Source organism: Amia ocellicauda, chromosome 1 (genome assembly GCF_036373705.1).
Source record: "Amia ocellicauda isolate fAmiCal2 chromosome 1, fAmiCal2.hap1, whole genome shotgun sequence".
Classification (NCBI taxonomy): domain Eukaryota; kingdom Metazoa; phylum Chordata; class Actinopteri; order Amiiformes; family Amiidae; genus Amia; species Amia ocellicauda.
In genome coordinates, this window is record NC_089850.1 from 35,571,990 (window position 1) to 35,594,059 (window position 22,070).

Here is a 22,070-nt window from a genome sequence, read left to right on the forward strand (position 1 = left end):
ACACTATTATCTTAACATGGTAGACTCATAATCCCAGCTGACTCCAAACTCATTTAAGTTTTCTCATTTACAAAGGATCTGATAACAATATATTGTGTCAAACCCATGTTTTTTATTATTTTAATAAGAAAAGCTATACAGTATATCACTTTCCCTCTGATTACTTTTCCAGTCTTCCAGTGCAGAGGCGTATAGTCCAACAGGGTGCTCAGCACTGACAACAACACTCGCGAACAATGACACTAACAGTAATGAGAGATCAGTAAACCTATTCCTTTATCACAAATAAACTCATTCAGTTACATTATTTTGTGAGGTACTTGAAGTAACCAGGTGAACAAAAAATTGCTGGAGGCATCATAACAATGCCTTTTTAAAAGACTAGAATGGAAAGCCCCCAAAACTCAGAAGACCACGGCACACAAAAAGGAACATTGTAATTGCGTCTCTGCTAAATCCAGTCGATACACTACACATACATGTATGATATTGATTTTTTAATAACAATAACAGTGTTGGCAACTAATGCACCTAAAGCCCTTGTGTCCTCCCAATGAAAATATTTGTTCAGCTCTCTCATATTTAATCCAATTCCTAAAACTGAAATAGAAACACAAGTGTCTTTGTATATAAATGTTAACTGTACATTCAAATGTAATCAGAATTTCAGCACATTGCCAACTGGTAAAATGTGTTCTTTCTAAATGAGGTTAAAATATACATATTGAAAATATGCAATTAACGGGAAACTTTTGAATGCATTTTGCTGCTGTACTAACATAATATGTGGATACATCTGGAGTTATTTCCATAATTAACATCTAATGCTATCTCACTGTTTCCTTGTTTCTGTAAACAGTGGTTTGTTCTTAGGATTCACACAGAGAGGGACATATACAGTTTGCAACTGCACTAAAGAATGCAGTGCAGAGCCACTGGCAGAATACATTTAAGTATTAAGAAATATCATTTCAAAGAGCACTGATTGAGTGGCAGCTTGTGGAGTAAGAAATGACAGGTATCTACAATGGAGATGATAAACTTTCCCCCATGAAACACAAGCAAAAATTCTGAGGAACATTATGGGATGTATGATAGACAAGTGTCCACTTTGTCCTGTTCTCCTACATGCATATAACAGTTTACCAAACAAATAAAAATTGAATCAGTTCCAAATGCAGTTTAATAAGTTGTGAATGTATTTAATATATATGGATAGTGTTATTTATATTATGCATACATAAATAAATAATATATAAATAAATAAATAAATAAATAAATAAATAAATAACACTTTTTGTTGTGATTAAAAACTTGAAAAGACTTGAATTGAAAGTAAGCATTACATGTATGCTTAGCACTCACCCAGAAAAATGCTGGTTTGCACTAGATACTTCAGTTGTACCAAAAGATACTTGTGAATATGTTATATTTTATTATTATATTGCATTTGTAAAACAGCTGGTATGCAGGTAAAGTTGTCGGGGAATACAGGGCAAAGAGAACAATTTATTATTTCGAATCAACTTTTTTGTTGAAAGAGACTCCTGTTCTATATTATTTGCACACACCATACACATAACAGTGCTAAAATGTGATGTTTATTTGTTTTCTGGCAAAGACATTTATTGCTCAGCAGATAACATGTTTACACTTTATATTAAAATGTTCCTTATTGATTTTGTTTTTAAATAAATAATTTACAAAGATTAACTAATGACATTATATTGTTTTAATGATGTACATAGCTATTTAAAAAGACTATAAGTGTGAATAAACTATTTAAAATTATTGCATGGGTTATTAATATAGATATAAACCTTTATTAAATAATTATCTTCCAAGAAAGCACAAGTGAGAACAATCAAAAGGAAACCTGTTAAATGCATTTAATGCATTATTTGGTTACCAGACCAAACACTTCTTAAGTCCAATCACATCTTCCTTAGAGAATAGTGGATAATGCATATATAAATAATGCTTTTAAAGACTGTTCATCATAATCTAGTAATATTATATAGATTCCTTAATTACTGCAGTCTATTAACCTGATTATAAAGTCTCTCTCCTAACAGGGTATCCCACATAACGAATTCAAAACAGATTACATTGGCAAGATGTTCAGATCAGATTGATCTAAAAGGTTTATAGGAACCACACACCATTCCTCAGTTAATGAATATGCCATTGATTACATTCAAAAACTGAAGAACACAATACTTCAGATTAATTTTATTCCCCTATTATTCCTCAGAAGAAAAAAATGAAAATACATACACACAAAAACTACTTTAATTGTATTCTATAGCTAAATTACTGTAAAGAAATCTATGTTCTAAGGTTCAGAACTGGATCTGACTATTCCCTTTCAAAATTTCCCATTTTGTTCTCATTAGAACATAATCTCATAGAGATATAAGCCTACTTGGGAATCCCTCTAGTCAAAGACAGGTTACATCATCTTAGTTCTGTTGAAATGTAAGCTTCTTCTAACCTCTGCTCATGTTCTTGGGGTGACACTGCACAACTTAAATTCAAACTCATACTAATACACCTTGAGACACACTGAGAGGTTAATACTCTGAATCATCTGTCCACCAAATCCCACAGTAAGTGTCAGTGACTCACAGTTACAGATGTAATACTGGGAGAATCACAATTCCAACAGCTGATCTATTAATGCCAAGCAAGAACAGCTAGAGGGATGCATTCATCCAATTCCTGTATATTTGGTTGCAAACACCTCTGGGGTAAATAAACAGTAGAGCAAGTGTTGGGGTAGACTAGATTGGTAGTGCTACTAAAATACCACTAATAAACCTGCACTCAGGTTTAATCTAATTATCAATCCACATGCCAATTGCATAGAACAAGCCGTACTTGATGGTGCATTTTCACTGGGTACAAACAAGATGACATAAGCAAATAGAACGGTGCTGAGAAATACAGTGTTTGTAAGTTGTAAATGGGGAGCGAAAACGATGTATGGAAGTAGGTCATGGCTTCCTTATTTCTATTTTTTATTTTCCTGAAAATGGTTGTCCATAAAATCAGAAGTGCATCTGCCTAGCTTTTCACAACAGACACACATTAATAATATATATATATATATATATATATATATAATGTTCCATACTGTGTTGTTTCTATTTTTTATTGTTTAACTCACTTATCTGTGCATTTTTATTTATTATTATTATTTTTTTTCTTTTCTGATTTGACGTTGTAAACACCATTTACTGTTGTTCAAATGTAGAATTAGTTGGGTCATATACTGATCCATCAAAGAGAGATACCTGTGGCTGGGGGTCAGAGGTAAATACCAATTCACTAATTATAGCCTAGGTCCATCTAACCACCCTCTAAGGACCTCCTGCTGGGAGTCTGTGAGCCCAGCTTGGTCACTGAAGCAATGGGAAATCAAGGTAGGCTCAAGGCATAACATGAATAACTGGGAAAGGATCGCCTGGTGGTGGGGTAATGTCCATCTTCATGCAAGCCTGTGTGTTCCACACTGGACACCATTACTATGTAAATATATCAGATCCAGGTATGCACATTGGTATGAGGATATGAATATTTTCATGAGTATTTATAGTTACATGCTGCGTTAACTCAAGGCAGAATTCCAATTTACCTTCCAGTGTTAGATATAAAATTCCATTGTTTGCAACTGGCAAATCCTTTGGAAAAACACATGCATGTATCCATGTATGTACAGTGAGGGAAAAAAGTATTTGATCCCCTGCTGATTTTGTACGTTTGCCCACTGACAAAGAAATGATCAGTCTATTTTATTTCAGTCTATTCAGTGTATTTTAACAGTGAGAGACAGAATAACAGCAAAAAAATCCAGAAAAACGCATTTCAAAAAAGTTATAAATTGATTTGCATGTTAATGAGGGAAATAAGTATTTGATCCCCTATCAATCAGCAAGATTTCTGGCTCCCAGGTGTCTTTTATACGGGTAACGAGCTGAGATTAGGAGCACTCTCTTAAAGGAAGTGCTCCTAATCTCAGCTCGTTACCTGTATAAAAGGCACCTGTCCACAGAAGCAATCAATCAATCAGATTCCAAACTCTCCACCATGGCCAAGACCAAAGAGCTGTCCAAGGATGTCAGGGACAAGATTGTAGACCTACACAAGGCTGGAATGGGCTACAAGACCATCGCCAAGCAGCTTGGTGAGAAGGTGACAACAGTTGGTGTGATTATTCGCAAATGGAAGAAACACAAAATAACTGTCAGTCTCCCTCGGTCTGGGGCTCCATGCAAGATCTCACCTCATGGACTTTCAATGATCATGAGAACGGTGAGGAATCAGCCCAGAACTACACGGGAGGATCTTGTTAATGATCTCAAGGCAGCTGGGACCATAGTCACCAAGAAAACAATTGGTAACACACTACGCTGTGAACGACTGAAATCCTGCAGCGCCAGCAAGGTCCCCCTGCTCAAGAAAGCACATGTACAGGCCTGTCTGAAGTTTGCCAATGAACATCTGAATGATTCAGAGGAGAACTGGGTGAAAGTGTGGTCAGATGAGACCAAAATCGAGCTCTTTGGCATCAACTCAACTCGCCGTGTTTGGAGGAGGAGGAATGACCCCAAGAACACCATCCCCACCGTCAAACATGGAGGTGGAAACATTATGCTTTGGGGGTGTTTTTCTGCTAAGGGGACAGGACAACTGCACCGCATCAAAGGGACGATGGATGGGGCCATGTACCATCAAATCTTGGGTGAGAACCTCCTTCCCTCAACCAGGGCATTGAAAATGGGTCGTGGATGGGTATTCCAGCATGACAATGACCCAAAACACACAGCCAAGGCAACAAAGGAGTGGCTCAAGAAGAAGCACATTAAGGTCCTGGAGTGGCCTAGCCAGTCTCCAGACCTTAATCCCATAGAAAATCTGTGGAGGGAGCTGAAGGTTCGAGTTGCCAAATGTCAGCCTCGAAACCTTAATGACTTGGAGAGGATCTGCAAAGAGGAGTGGGACAAAATCCCTCCTGAGATGTGTGCAAACCTGGTGGACAACTACAAGAAACGTCTGACCTCTGTGATTGCCAACAAGGGTTTTGCCACCAAGTACTAAGTCGAACGGGTCAAATACTTATTTCCCTCATTAACATGCAAATCAATGTATAACTTTTTTGAAATGCATTTTTCTGGATTTTATTGTTGTTATTCTGTCTCTCACTGTTAAAATACACCTACCATTACAATTATAGACTGATCATTTCTTTGTCAGTGGGCAAACGTACAAAATCAGCAGGGGATCAAATACTTTTTTCCCTCACTGTATATGGCAAGCCAAATTATCATTTAGAGATATCTTCAATTAATTTAAAGATATCTTCAAATATTTTTGATATATCTCTAAATCATTTTAAGATATCTGCAAAACAATTAGAGATATCTGTAAATCATTTAAACATATCATGTAAATGTACATTTAATGCAAATTACTTCCTGTTTATTTGGAGATATCTCTAAATCATTTCGAGATATCTTCAAATCGCATAGACCAAGATTATCACTTCCTGTTAACTTGTTCATTCATTTCTATGTAACTGAAAATACAGAAAATGATTTCCAGATCTCTCTAAATGTACAGGGAGTAATTTGAAGATATCTTGAAATGATTTAGAGATATCTCTGAATGAACAGGAAGTAATTTGCAGACATCTCTAAATGTTAATTTGGCTTGTCATAGTATGTATGTATGTATGCATCTATGTCTGTTACACTGGTAGTAATAGTTGTACTATTGGTTGTGGTAATAGTAGTAAGCATTAAAGACATTATTTCAAAGTTACATATTTTTTCTTCTCATTTTTTGTTTGTTGATGTTTGCTTTTCAGCTTTGCTAATCCCCTTCCCCTGTGCACACCCTACAGTTCACTGTTTGATATCTCTGCACAATATATTTATAATGGACTTCAGTTACCATGAGGAATAATAATCTAAGTTGAAACAGCGTCAGAAAATACATATAATTGGTGATACAATAAATACATGAAATACATTTAAAATCAAAACACTCCATGATAAAAAATATCCAAGACAACCAAATGTAATGATCATTTTATGTGGATCTGGTTCAGCATTAACTTGAGCAGCATCACACTTTGTTTGGTAAAAGGAAATCAAATACTTAAATGAACAAAACCAGTCAAATACTGTAGGTAATTTTCCATAGGAAATTCACAAGCATGCATTTGCTCTCTGGAATAATAATTTAGATGCACAAAGTTCCTTCACTACTGTTATGTTTAAGTTCATTAAGTTTCAAATACCCAAGTCTACTTATTGATTGCTTGATTTTCCAGGGCAACTTAAAATAAATCCGGTAACATTTTACAATAGGTCTACCAAATTACAGTTTATTAACATAATAGGTACTCATTAAATACATGTTAGTAACTCATAATTATAGTGTAATTAAGCATTTGTTAACATGTACTTATTGTGTAAAAATGATTAATGGTATATGCAAGGACACATCTGTCTGGTAAGGGGATGCCTTTGGAGCTATACCGGACATTATAGGTGTAGTTTTATGGGGGGACGGGACGGACACATTCCCCCTTTGTTGAGAGAACCGTAAATTGCTCCCCCTAACATCCCCAGCTCCATATGTGTAGGGGACACATCCTCCTCAATATTGACAGCGTCCCCCCCAACATTGACAGCATCTGAAACTAAACCTACACCCCTGCCAGGCATTTACCACTTTGTACACATTAAGAACATGTTAACAAATGCTTAATTACACTGTCCTTATGAGTAACTAACATGTAGTTAATGAGTACCTACTATGTTAATAATAATCCTTTCTTTATTAAACCATAATTCATATCAGTTAATATATTTTTCGGGCTCATTGCTTTGGAGAATACAAATACAAATTGTCTTTATTTAATTAATGGGTATCTGGAATGATGTGCCATTCTGTGTTATTCTCCTGGGCTGGATTCAATAATAACAAAAAAGGTTTCACACTGCGAAATATTAAAACAAATAATGCAGACCCTGCTAAACATTCATGGTATTAAACTAAAAATGATTTGCAGCTCGTTTCACACTACAATGCCGAGGGATCAGTTTCATCTCACTTCAAACACACATAAAAGTGAGCCTGTGAGAAACAACCTGCTGATGCTCTAGTGTCTCCCCAGGAAAACTGATCAACCGCCAAACCTCTGCTGATTGGCAAACAGCTCAAGCTGTTTTCACAGATCCCTAAATGAAGAGGCAATCAACTCATTGAGCATCTTCTACCTGGTGGTCTCTTGTCATGATTTTTTAGTTGACCAAATTGTTTAAAAAAAATACTTACTGTATATAACAAATAACTGTATATGTCTTAATCACCATTGTTACTGACATTTCAACATGCAAAACCACACAACCATCCATAATACTGACTGATGTGTTTATTGAGGTATTGATTTTCCCTTCTCTTGTCTTGTCTTTAGGGTGTGCAGTCAGAACTTACAAGGATTGAACCCACTATCTTACATACTCCTTTCAGTGCCTGATCAACGCAGCCCAACCAACCACTGAACCCATTATGCCAGAAGATAATTTGAATGCTCTTCAAGTCTATAGGAGTGACTTCTGAGTTACAAGCTGTTATGTAAACAATGAGCCTTATTACTCTTACCTATATTGTGCAGTTTTCTGCCATAGGGCCACTCGCACACGGGGTCCAGATATTGGCGATCTGCAGCTTAACGAGTCGGAACAGATGGACGATCTACGCAAAAAGAAAAAGAAGAAACACAAATGTAGGACAATTATCACAGATTATGATTTATAAAAATAAAATTAAAAGAATGGAATCACAGTACACCTGTGATGTTAAATAAAATACTGCTTATGTATTAACACTGCCTGACATTTTGCAAAATACTGTGATGATTTATCACTAATTAAGCTTAATTGATAAGTTGCTAGAGGCGTGTATAAAAAAAATATAAAGTAGAAATGTTTTGAATACATAAATACACATACACACAGACTCACACACATATATAAAGCAATACATAAAAGAGAGTAGGTTATCTTTACTTAGATTAACTAAAGCAAAACAAAATGGCCTTTTAAAATTCTAAAACACAGTGTGGGCGGATGGTAGATTATTAAGGTTTATGTTCAATTATTATAATGTCACTTCACCAATATAGGTTATCAGGATACAAACTATTATGTTCCCTTTGGCATTACTGTAAATCCTTGCTTATTAATTCTATTTCTTTAGCAACATATTTCCTAGCTGCTGCGTGCAACTCAATTAGCTAGATATTATCTTCAACCGAAGCAGTTTTACCCACTACAAGTACAACTATGATGAGGGTGAAAGGCAGTTTCTATATATTAATTTGACTATGAAATTCATGGATTTGTCAATTACTACTGGAAATCAAGAAAAAAAAAAAAAAAACAGCTCATCTGCTGAAGAAATATGCAACTGTCCAATAGGGTATGCACATCAAATAAAATCTGAAGTTCTCTCCCTGATAAAATGATCAATTCATTTCTGTCCTGAGTTGCTGAAAATGTGAGTGTGGTTATTGGTGTTGTTTGTCTTCAGATACCTCTCTCTCTTCTGCAGAGTCTTTGATTCTTTGTATCTACTTTACAGTTCTCCACAGTTCCTAAGTCATAAAGATGCTTGAATAGCCCACATTCAGTGCTGGTTATTGACGACTCAGCTTGCAGAACTGCATTTAAGCCTCTACTGGTTTAAATTGTCAATAGAATGTGTTGGAACATCAAGAAGAAAGACAGCCTTCTCTTGGGTCTCCACTGCAGATAGATCATGTAGCACCATGAATATTTAATGCCTAACAGAGAAATACTTTAAGAACTGCTTCCCTCATTTGTTTTTTTGTTTTCAACTGAGTCAGAGGTATAATATTTAAGAGGCCAGATTTGTTTTTATTGTTTAACTATTTTCTGGGTGATGTGCCAGAAGAAAGCTTAATAATAATAATAATAATAATAATAATAATAATAATAATAATAATAATAATAATAATACATGTAGTAGCAGTAGAGGTTGAAGTGTATTTGTAAACATTTTAGAAGCTGTATAGGTAAAAGTAGTAGTAGCAGTAATCACTGCATTTAAAATAAATCAATATAAGTAAATTATACTTGTCCCATTTTGCTTAACTTCTTGGACCAGACAGATTTACTGTATTAGTTATGTCTATTACTGTCATCACTATTCATGGTCTGCAGTTAGTAGGCAATGGCTGTTCCATGTCAGTTGTGTGTTGTAATCTCTGCTTTGCACAGCAGCTGTAGTAGTGTCATTATTTATTTATTTAGTTATTGCTCAGTTCTGACACACTTTACACTCACTTCTCAAGGGAGTGTCTGATAAGGAAAAAAAGGTATTAATAGGTTTCACAAACAAACCCAACTGTTTGAAAGAGATTAAATAATTTAACCACATTGCTGGAGGACAATCTAAAAATATATATTTTGTTGGAAGCTGAAGGGCGTCTTATATTGTGCCGTGATGGATATGCTGACTGCAGGTTTGCAGTTTGAGAGGTGCTGGTTTCCAATGCAGGTCAATACAGTTAGCATGAGAAGAAACTAAGCAGACAGGTACCAATGAGCTCTAGGGATACAAAGAACCTTGATCTTGCCTTTGAGAAGCAGGTCACTTTCTTCATATTTATCTTTATTTCCCTCTCCCTCATTCCTTACTGCACTCCTTTCATAATGGTTGCAGAATATCTGAAATGTACACTTAATTGCAATCTATTCATAACCCTGTGATTCTAATTGACTTATTTTACATAGGCCTACTGTAAGTGATTTATTAACACATACATACATGAATGCTCAGTATGTGTATGACTGGACAATTTATATTTTATATGGATCAAATTCAGAATTTCTAAGGCTTTGGAATCTGATGGCCAAGGAAAGAAAATCAACCACCTGCGAGCAATATTATTAATTTAAACATGACGTGGATTAACAGATTAACACATCTTCCAATTAATTCACTTTTTAATAACTAAGTGTACGTACAAACTCAATTGATTGGGGGCAAATATAAAAGAAAAGTGACTTGGTTCAGAGGGGATTACACTGTCTATTCTGTCTTTGCAACTGCCTCAGTTTAGGACTTTTGTTTTATTTTGGAGGATGTGAATTTCCATTCCTGGGAGCGGTGATGTAAATGAGCAGATATCTTTGGTAGCATAAAGAAACCTTTTCAGAGGCGCATTGTTCCTCTGTACAAGAGCACAGTAAAAGACACCATTCCCAGTGGCCCTCAACACTGAGGCGGCTTTTATCGAAAGAGAACAGCAAACAGCTGTGGTTGCATGCAAAAGACATTTTAATGATTTAACAATTGGAGAAACACTAGCAAGTTAGTTATATGCTAAAGTAGTATATAATGCTTAGATTATATTGAATTAGAACACAGTTAAGCACATGCAAATTGTGTTTACCACAGCAGCCTGACCTTAATATATCTCTAGACATTAACAGTCACACTGGCAATAGGTAGAGCAGTTCCCCTCGGATCTAACCACGGTGCGGCAAAGGCACAGCCTCTGTTCTGTTGCAGAACCGGCAGAATCACGGTATTGTGCTCCCCTTCAATGGTTGACTTGTTCGGGTGTTCAAACAAATCAGCGGCTACAAACGATTCAGTGAAGCTGATTACCAGAAAAAAAAAAAAAAGCACATCCACTGAGTATATTTAGTATCTAATTTGGTACTCAATTTGTTTAATAAATATACCGTATCTGTGGTGATTATGCTTTTCTTTTTATTTCCCCCACTGGGATTAAATACGCCATCTAAGTTATGTATATATAAACTGATACTTTTCTATGGTATATATTTTGATAAAGTACACTATTTCTATAAACTGTTTTCAATACAAAGGCTTCTACATGTGGTTAAACTACCCTGCCAAGTAAGAGGTTTTATTTAATTAGTGCAAGGTGCAAGGTTTTTATCACTATCTGATGACCCTGATCAAATCTCATGCAACAGTTGATCAAATAAAGGAAGCCAATCAAGGTGAACATTCATTACAACCTTCACCTAAGGGACTCCAAGTAATGGTTCATATGTTTAAGTGCATCGATACAATCGCAAACACTGATCCAGAACAGTCTTTTATCTAACCTTAATTTCTCAGTCTAAGCAAAACCTGTCTGGTCTAAAATAATTTGATCATGCTAAATATGTTGCAGAAACACAAATATCAGGTTTACTGTTAATTAAAAGAAAGATGTATGAAAGAGCCATGACATCCATGTTACATGTTTATCCTACGCTACAGATGTGCTTTCAACATTTGTGGGTTCTTGTTTCCATAAACAGTCCTACAGCTGTTGAAGGTGGAGCTGGAGACTTAAAGTGATGCTGAACATCACTATGCTGTTTCACATGTGAACGGCTTTCATTTTCTATTACCTCCCCTGCACATATTCCCAGGACATATTATCTAACATTAGCATGCTTGTCTTGCCATCTTTATTGACATAACTTGGGTCATTAATTAACTCCAGGAGAAATCCTGTAGCATGTTTTTGCCTCCAAATGCCCTTTGAATGATTAACAACTGCATTTTTTTTTTTAAGATGACAGGCTCTCCTACCCAGTTCCTTTCTTCATGCAGGTAAATCAATCAGTAAATTAAACAAGACCAGGAGCAACGTCAAAAGATATAAATTAATGAAGAAATACATACACAAAATGCAAAAAAAAAACTGAAAAGGAAAAATGAAATCAATTACCACCCAATGTGCATCAATAAGGGTTTCAAGACAATTTCAAGATAAGAAAGCAGTCAGGTTTATAGCAGTAAGAGCAGACAGGATAAGTCAGTTATCCAAAGTTTCCAGATGCAGTTTTAAGGTCCATTATCTTTGTCACACCTTGAAGTGTATATTGGGAGTTTAGTACTTTCCCATAAACAAGGGCAGCAGTGGAATATACTAAATCAAACAGAACCCATTATATAAATCTGATGTATAGAGAACACTGCAGTGCAGAGGAATTACAGGGTGAACAGTCCAAGTGAAGCAAGGAAAAATCAGGACAGGACCCCAGGTGTAAGAGACAGAAGCACAGCGCTATACAAACTAGGCATTGCAAGAACCCTCTGATCCAACTGACCACATTTTACATCATCTACCTGTTCATTTCTTATAGATAATTTCTACAAATGTTGATTGGGATTTTAATAAATTGACTGTTTCTCTTTCTTTTCTCTTTTATTGAATCCTTTGCAGTTGTTTGGATCAAAGTTTAAATCTCAAAATTTATTTAAAACCTCAAAGATACACAAAGATTGTGTCAAGGAAAAAAATAACTTAGGGTTGAACAGAAACAGTTTTCCCCCAGCGAGATAGCTTTAATTACGAGTTTCCATTACAGTGGCTATTTTTTTTTTTCATTTGTATTCTGCATTATAGGATTACAAGCAACTTGCCTGCAGAAACGATCAATCTGTAATATGATGTTCAATCTAAGAGCAGTGCTGCATATTTGTAAATAATATGCTGTAATGTGAAGAGACACTTAACTGAGGTTTTAAAGCCATTACTGGGTGTTCATGGTGCAATAATATTTCACGGGGAATTCAAAAACGTATATGTTTAAGCAGATAAACCGAGTAGAAAAGAAAGGCATTTATCAGCAGAAAACCATTCCTCCTGCTTGCAGAATGGTGAAATGTGTCGGCAAGAGCTTCTTATGCACAGTTTTTTTGTCATTAGTTTTAACGAATTGCTTTCTCACTTAAGGAGAGGGTGAAAAGGCTAAATCTAGTGTCTTGCCAGGGAATGGAGGGTAATGCATTAAACGACTCAAAGCAGTGAGTAATCCTTTTTTAAGGCAAAAGCATAAATCATTGAATATGTTTTCACAGTAAAGATTTTATCTCCCATGGAATGCCCAGCTCCATATCTTCTTGACAATTCTGTAGAAAAAACGAAATGGTGCTAATAAGGTAATTTTAGTCTTGGGCAATATGCATCGGTTTCCTTTATCAAAAATGACAGCTGCGAATAGCATCCTATATAAGAGATATATGCAAGCATTATAGACATTAAAGCAGCTGAATTTTTAGATGAGTCTGTGTTTTTATCCTGTAAGAACTGGGCTAGGGGAAGTGTTATAATCATTAGACTGTATGAAGCTGGCTACAACTCCCCCAGAGTGTCGATTATTGGCATCAAACATGGGCCAGAGCCATATGATAGCTTGTGTTCAACAGCCTTCAGGATAAGGAAGTCTATGTGAACCGTTGTGATATCAAGCCACAAGCACCTTCACGCCTCCTACAATAGGGGGGTAGTTATGTGAAACTAATTTCCACAGGACGAGCGAAGAACTGGATGCGGCTGGATCCTGTGCAGCGACTGTGACAAGCAGATCAGGGAACTGGTGTGTGCCGAGCTGCCCTCACATGCACACCTACCCGTCATGTTGCATCAGAAGCAGAGGAGGCCACATTAGTGTCACTGTTTCCGTGACACTCGGTAACCCATCCGCATATGTGCAGCTTTGCCAGGCTAGTGCAAGAACTGAACAATTATATTTGACTGATTCAAATTGTTATCCCTCTCTTTAGTGCTTTGGGACCCACTCTCTGCAGGCTGTTCAGTGCTCCTCCTATCCACCTTCTGCATAGGCAACACAACGCCACTGCCTCTGACCCTTCCTAATGATTCAGTCCTGTCTCTTACTGGCAACCCCTGACCTGTTATTCCTTGAAGAGTGCTTTCCTGCCTGAATCCGTATACAGAGTGAGCTGTAACTAATTGCAGTATTCTGCTAGGTATTTATATTTGCATTCACAGGAACTTATCCTGCAAAAGGATATTTAAATGCATCAGGAGGGGGCTTTCAAATGAGCATTACTTCAGTCAAGAAAGGTGTAATTGTCCATAGATTTTTCAGTAGCTTCCTCAGTTGCTTGTGGATCTATCAATACTTTCCCTGTTTAACCACACTTAAAACTACCACTACCACAAAGACCTTGCTTTCTCCTTGGATGGTTTTTGAGACTTCATTGCCTCCTCTGAATAAATGGAGTGTACCCCCATCAGATATTAGATGGATATATTAATGATCAACCCTCAAAAATGTGAAAAACTAAAGAGGGTCCATAGAAAGTCACTAGTCTTCTTGAGGTGCATGCAGCCGGAAAACAAGAACACCTGTAAAAAAGGCATGAAAACAACAATATGGTCTTAAAACGTTCACTTGCAATGTTATGGTTTCAAATATGAATATGTAATGCGAGGCAAGGCATCTCTGAGTGTGCATTCACTCCGCCGATATGTAACATTACTGTGGGAACACATTCATTTGTCTCTCTGGGGTATGAGGCATTCTCCAAAGAAGGTGAAAATCCTTTCGGTGTTTTCAGTGGTTAGATGGGGATTTGGAGGTGTGTTATGTAATGTTATGTTATGTTGATGATACAGTGGCATTCAAAAGAATATGAAACTATCTGTCTAAAGATGCAGCTCTGTGAAGTAGATGTTTTATAGAGATAAACCAAAACACATTAGCATCTGTCAGTGCACTCATACGCTTTACTGGGGTCATATACATCATTTTTTTTTATCATCAAATATTCAGTACCATTTAAATCATGACAACACACAGATTGTCACCTGTGACGAGCACTTTCTTCAGGTGAATTTGTTTAACCCAACATTTTATCTATCCATTTTCAAAACTGCTTATCCTGGTGAGGGTCACAGGGAAGCCAGAGCCAATTCTGGCAGGCACAGGGTGCAAAGCAGGAATACACCCAGGATGGGACACCAGGCAACACACACATACCTAGAGGGCCAATTAGCCATAGCCAATTAACCTAACCTGCATGTCTTTGGACAGTGGGAGGAAACCAAAGTGCCTGGAGAAAACCCACACAGACAGGCCCCCCCGCGTCAGGACTTGAACCACGAACCCCTGGAGCTGTGAGGCAGCAGCACTAACCACCCTTAACCCAGCACTTGATTATTATAATTATTCATCTTCATCATCATCATCATCATCATCATAATCATCATCATCATCATCATCATCATCATCATCATCATCATCATCATCAAACATACACTCACTAAATAATGCAGTGTGGACACAGTGTAGTGAGTCAAGGAACAAAGTCCAAACCTGTGTGGGGCTTCTGCACATTCTCATACATATTCTTCTATTTGTCTTTTTTTTTTAATATATATATATATATATATATATATATATATATATATATATATATATATATATATATATATATTCTTTTCTGTCTGTTTCAGCTGTTTTCCTTTTGCTTTTTTCAGCACTCAATTGCCACACAAGTACTTTAAATGCTTGTAAAGTTGTAGATCAGTTAGACAGAGTGGTCCCGATCTCACCCTGTGTTGCCCTGCTGGTTTATTTTTAGAATGTGAGCGGAGTGGGGAGATCAAAGGCCACCTACATGCTCTATTTTACCTCCAGGAACGATAGGGAATAAAACACACAATATCTAAAATATTCACTCTCTAGTCTTTCATTATTAGATCTAGGCAAAGCAGAAAGCTAAACAAAAATCAGCCAGCGTAGTATAAATGGACTTGAAAGAATTGTGCTCCAAATGAATTCTCTACTTTCCATTTTTGTCTTTCTTTCTTGCAAATGTAAAAAGGAGCAAAGCATAATATAAAATACAGAATGCAGTCACATTGATTTTTTCATTTTCATTATTTTTTTGGTGGGGGGGTGGATGCCTTTTGTAAGATAATACTGCATTTAATTTTTTCTTTCAAATGCAAATTTATGAGATCTCAAAGCTTCTACAAATGACTTAAGATGTACTTTAGAAGTGGTTTATATGCTTGAAAAAGTCAGAGCTATAATAGTATTTCAGGGGTGGTTTCAATAACAAAAAGTCCTCTTTCAGACCACCATGAACTGCACATCCTGTGGAGATGTGTAATCGCATTTTCCACAAGGGCAATAAATGTTTTTTGGATAAGAGCTTATCAAATTCTCACACATTTTGTTATTTTGTCCCTGTGGCTTGCTATAGGCATGTTACTTTATCTCTGAGTGTGATTTTAGAGCACCAAACTGTAAAGCCCGGTGAATACTGGGCCAGTTAAGCATCACCCATACTTATTTTTTCTTTTTTTCTTCTTGTGGAGCAAAGCTGATCTTAACTCTGGTCAGGCACCTCATTCAGAGAGCTGTATGTGTATTTCTATTGGTACTCATTAAACTCAAAGGCAAATAAAATCAATCATAGAGATGAATGTGCAGACAGCTATTTAAGTTTAATGTTTAAAATGCAAGGTTAAAAAAGGTTGAACAAATTATGTCTATAAATTAAATGCGTTTCTTGCAGGATGTAAAAAACTGCTGTGTTTCGGCATTGATTTCCAGTGGTTTAATCACAAATTCAGTTGTACTATCTTCTTATTTACCCTGTTTGATTATTAATTTAGGCTTTAAGCTTTTAACTAATGACATTTTGGTCATTATGCTTTACCAGAAAGAGAATATTGCATCCTACAGAATAGTGGTAGGAATTGACAATGAACCTCACTGGTAATTCTTGATACGGTTTCTATTAAATGTGTTTTAATCAACATTATGATATGAGTCATTGACAGAATTAGCTCATTATGGAGTATTTTTATTACATTAGATTTATTGTCTGGAACCAGTGACAGTAAAGACCGTCTGCAACTTCTTATTTTTAAAGTAGTCAGTAAAATCACTGATCTGCCTTCAGCTCTCTCTGCAGAAATGTTTGTTTCTTGCCCGGCGACAGTACTATTTTTTGTTACGAATTTATATAAATGATTTTGAATAAAATTGTTTTTATGTAAATCGTGTTGTGTGAGCTACAGAAAAGAGGTATGAGTTCAAAATATCAGAAATACTGCCGAGCTCACATGCAGACACAAATATGCATACACTCACACAGAAGAACTTTCTTGAAAGCATTAACAAAGCATTCAATCTGTGAAAAATACATGGTTGCATCCCATTAGACACAGATACTTTTAAAATAGGAAGAAGAAGAAGAAGAAGAAGAAAACAAAGCTTCATATTTTGAAGCATGATAAGGAGAGAAAGCCAAGTGACACAAAGTGAAATTGTGGGACAAAACCTTAGAAGTCAAACAACCCAGGTGATAAGCACCTCTGAACGCATGCATCTGACATCTTCAGCATTTGTGTTTTTTAACATTTAGGTGTGTTATTGCTTTGATTTCCCGTGGGATTAAATTCCTATTTTGTAAGGCTGCATAAACACAAGCTAGTCTAGACCCTAGGGGAATTCCAGAAAGCATCCTCCTTGTGAAATGCATAATCCAGCTCAACATCAAACAGAGCATTTAAATAACCAGAGGAATTTGACTAAGAGCATATTCACAAAGATATTTGCAGATTTTACAATGTGACAGACATCTTGTTATGTTTAGTCTTTTTGTCTTTCTTTCTAGAAAATAAAACTTGTGACAAAGCAGGATAAATATATAATTAGGAGCTATTATAAAGTTAGGAGTAATTAGGAGTTAGGAGTAAATTATATTATAAATTATTAAGACTACTGTAGCATGCATGAGAGATTATATATTTATCAGATGGTAGTTTAGAAGTTTATGTAATTAACTAAATAGATCTCTTTAATGTATTGTCAAGTTGTAATTATTGTACACCCATACATCTATAGTAATGTAGTTTATTATTTCCACTTGGTGGCTTGCACATAGCAAATCTAATTTCTGTAGTAATTTGAAGAGGGCTCTAGTTATTCCCAAACTGGTCCTCAGATATCCGTCACATTTCAAGCATTGTCTTGTTGTTTAAATGCCTTAAGTATTATAAGGTACCTATATGAACATACTAAGCAGTGCTATAAAACCCAAGAATGAATACATTTTGAAAGCAGTTGTTAAAAACATAATTGACTGATGTATCTTTCCTTTCCCTAGCAATGGAAAGAAGAGTTATATTCTTTTGCCAGACATGCTGTTAAGGTTAAGGTTAAAGTTGACCATATATCAGTCTAAAAAGTAAAATGAACTGTGTCACCCTGCCTTTATTTTTCAGCGTCGGTATGCACCTTGAAGGACGTACAAAAAGCAATTTATTTCCTCTAGGCCACCAGTGATGAGTCTTAAGCAGCTGCAGTTAGGATTCCTCTGATTGCCTGCATCTTCCTGAAAAAACTGTAATTACTTCAGTGCCCGATTTTGGGCTCTTAGACAGGCTATCTGAATATTAAGCCAGAAACACTAGACAGGGTGCAATCGTCCGTCAGGCAAGTATTATCATACAAAGAGATTTCCTGGAAGTTATAAATCCCGACGATGACTTCTCTATGCTAAACCAACTATATTCATTCATGAGGTTCAATTATTTAACTTTACATATTATTTTTATTTATATTTATTTATTAAATGTAGAAATCTGAATTACATGTTTATTTCATATACTGAAATGCAAGGGGCAATTACAGCAGTCACAGTCTATCACAGTGACAGAAGGAAGCTACAACTCCATTTTACTTAAGCCTGATAAACTGGACTTCTGAATGTAATTTCCTTATTATTGTTATTATTTTAAGACAATTAATTGCTTGTTGGTATGGGATGGACATTTGGGGAAAGGTTGACAAAGCTGCAATGAAGATTGATTGGCCAAAATGCATGATAGAACTTGTTAATTCTTCCAGAAAACAAGCAAACCACAATTCTACACTTCCAATTTCATATTGTAGGTATTGTATAGAACAGTTCCCTTGGGCAGATGTAGTCCTTGAGGTCTTAGTTTCTGTAGATTATATAGGTATCTTTAAAAGCTGATTGGCCAAAATGCATGACAGAGCAATGGCATAGCAGCAGTCTGTAGGGATGTTTTTGCACATACATACTTATATTGTACATTTGAGATGCACATACTTTAATGAGTTTTGCACTGGAGGGTGCTTGTTTTAAATGAGCCCTGAAGGGACAAGAACATTAAACTTTTTCAAAGTTTTGCAGTCTCTTCACATATATTATCCTGGAGCAATACACATTAGCATGGGCCATAAAAAGAGATGCTCACAGAGCATGATATGTCTAAAGTTTTGCATGCTCAGAGGTGTTTGTTTATTGTCTCATCAGTATACCTTTATACGCATACATTAGGTCCCTAAATGTCAGAATAAGACAAGTATCAGCACATTGTGGTATTGTGGTATTGTGGACAACCGCACACTTAATGTCTGCTTCTACAATTCTTGTGAGAGGGGTTTTAATTCAAATGAGACAAAAAGAATCCCTTGGAAGCAGTGACTCAATGTTTTCAATACAACAAGTATATCTGCAGTATGGAGCTTTAACACACATCCTTACAAACACTGCCTGGGAAGAAGACTGTTGGGTAAATACAAATCCAGAAATATCCACAACTCAGAATTAATTACAATAAATATTATAATACATTCACATGCATTTTATGTACTAAAATGTGGTGTTTCGAGTAAAGAAAAGTCCTCTGCTTTAGTCCTCTCACACGTCTGTTTAGGAACAGGCAATATTGAGTTTCATTGATATTCTGATACTCAAGTCAATTTTAATAAAAGCAAACTCGGAAAGTGCTTACAATAAAGCTTAAAACTACATTTCTGATTGAAAGCATATTTATACTTATTTTGGAGAAGCTGCATCTAAATGTGTTCTGAACTGCAAGCAAAGCAAAGTCTTTTCAGGAGGAAGCCCAAGTTGCAGTGCAAGTGAACAGTAATAAAGCAGCACATTTCCATCAACATACTACCCATGTAAGCAATCACTAACACACATCATCTGGGCATTCTGTCACACAACAAAAGCAGTTTATTAGCATCTATTTCTACCACACCATCTTTTATTTGTTTGTTTGTTTCCACTCACCTTTAGCATTCATTTCATGGTATCTCAATGAGGTTAGGGGAGCAAACCAGCAACCACATTTTCCAAAAGGTCTCCTCTCTCCCTGCAATGTTTATATTCAGCTGTTCTCAAGGGCAGCAGACTGAAGAGATACAAGAGAACAGGGTTCAGACTGACCACATCTGCCTGCTCCACATTAATACACCTTGACAATATCAGTACTGTACGCCTCGTGAGAATGAAGGGTCAGAGCAGAAGCTGTCACGCTGACTTCCAGAAGCAAGCACAAACAACTGACACATCTATTTTGCTTTGGACTTGAATGTAATTCAATATGAAGGACTGATCTACTCTGTGAAGAATCTGCATTTTGCCTTCCAAAGAAATTATTTCAACACCTTGACTAATAATGAAATGACACCAGTAACTCTAAGCAACTGTAGGCCTGAATCAACACACAGAGATGTAAGAAAATCTCTCGTGGTTCTGTTTGAATACACAGAAAGCAACGGGCGGTATTTTATGGCAAAGACAACCTTGGGAGGTTAGCTAAATAGGGTTGCAAAAAGCACTAATAAAGGTGGGAGGGTGTCAGATAAAGCTCAAGGCTGTAAAATGAGCATGTGGCTACATTCCCAGGTTCACTGCAGAACCAGATGAATGATACGTGCTCAGAATTGTCACCTTCCTCAAAGTTGGTCTCAATCCTAGACTTGGAAAAAGAGTAGAAGTTGTAGAAGGACATTTCAACAGGATAAACAGCTCTTTTTTCCTTTTAAATGGAGAACTCAGAGAAGTCAATAGAGAAGTGAATTATTCATAGATTCACAGGGGAGACATAGTTTAGACATCTACATTGTTTGCACACATAAATACTTGCATCCTTTCTCTAATGTGAGTTAATAGAATTGAACACCAGAACTACCACTAATGTCAGGATGAATACGTTATCAATAACCTTAGGAAACAGCATGTATCACCTTAATAAGTCAATAATCTTGTTTGACATACGGTGCCACTATTTAAGTCTACACACTGTCGTCATTCTAAGCAGGAGCCTGTTACACTGACCCAACTAACCTAGACTTGGTAGACCACTTAATCCAACAGTACACATGCTTGTAACTAGAGACCTTGAACTGAACAAGGGATTGCTGTGAAAGGATGAAATATTGATCACATCATCAAAGAATGCACAGTGCTGCATGATAGTGACAGGCAGACATAACATGCCATCGTAAGAAACAAAAGCTGACAAACCCCTGAAGACATTTAATTAGCCAAATTCTAATTTAGAGAGTCAAGAACTGTGGAAAAAACACACTGTACCAAAAGTGTCAGTCTGCAAGACTCAAGATATTCAAAGACTGTTTGAATTGAATTATGAAAGTTCTAATTAATTTAAAACAATACCCTCCACAATTCAATACTAAGGTAATTGTAAGGCTTATTGGAAATGACTAGCACAGTTTGTGGGGAGCTTTTTTAAATTGACTCTGTAGCACAGACTGCAAAAAAAGGAGCATGTTGCCTACATTTGGAGAACAATATGGAGTTAGAAAAAGGAAATTAGTGATATTGATTTTTTTTTTATTAACATTTAGATTTTAACGAGAAGAGGTACATAAATGTAACAGGGAGAATACATTGCTCCAAACAGCTTTCAGCAGAAATGAAGGGCAAAAAAGAAAAAGAAAGTGCATTAGAAATAAGTTACCATCTGCCGGTTTATATTTATTTGATTTTATTTTACAGAAATTAAGGAGCCTCTTGAGCTTTTATTTATGTGGTATTTAATGTGTTTTATTAAAGTCCATCATTTTGATTCAGGAAAAAAAAACCTTGAAGAAATATAAACAACCTTTAAATGGCACTTCATCTGCACTTTAAAAGCTTTTTACATTTTCTAATTTTTGAACATTTTTGAATATATATAAGAGCACTGTCGCTCTGCTGGAGACTGGAGAGTTTTCTTGTCTTATTTTACAGAAATGCCTTGAGTTCAGGCAGAAAAATAATCTTAACAACATACAAAAGTGAGATGAACGAGAAGGAAAATGATGAAGAAAGAGTGTGCACAAAAACACATTTTTGCTTGCTATATTTAGTGTGAATTCCCAAATCTCATTATATTTTCATTTAGT

At 36.1% G+C, this 22,070-nt stretch overlaps 1 protein-coding gene across 2 annotated transcripts in view; it reads right to left on the minus strand.

The window, feature by feature from the left end:
• LOC136749138 (leucine-rich repeat and fibronectin type-III domain-containing protein 2-like) overlaps positions 1-22,070 on the minus strand; it is a 157,464-nt gene that overhangs the window by 28,930 nt on the left and 106,464 nt on the right. The window contains exons 4-5 of one of the 2 annotated variants that reach the window (XM_066703126.1): positions 19,948-20,068; positions 7,675-7,767 (exon numbers count right to left, since the gene is read on the minus strand). The gene's annotated coding sequence lies outside the window, so the exon portion shown is untranslated. The remainder of the gene's footprint in view (positions 1-7,674; positions 7,768-19,947; positions 20,069-22,070) is intronic. The other variant, XM_066703134.1, reaches the window with a different exon arrangement.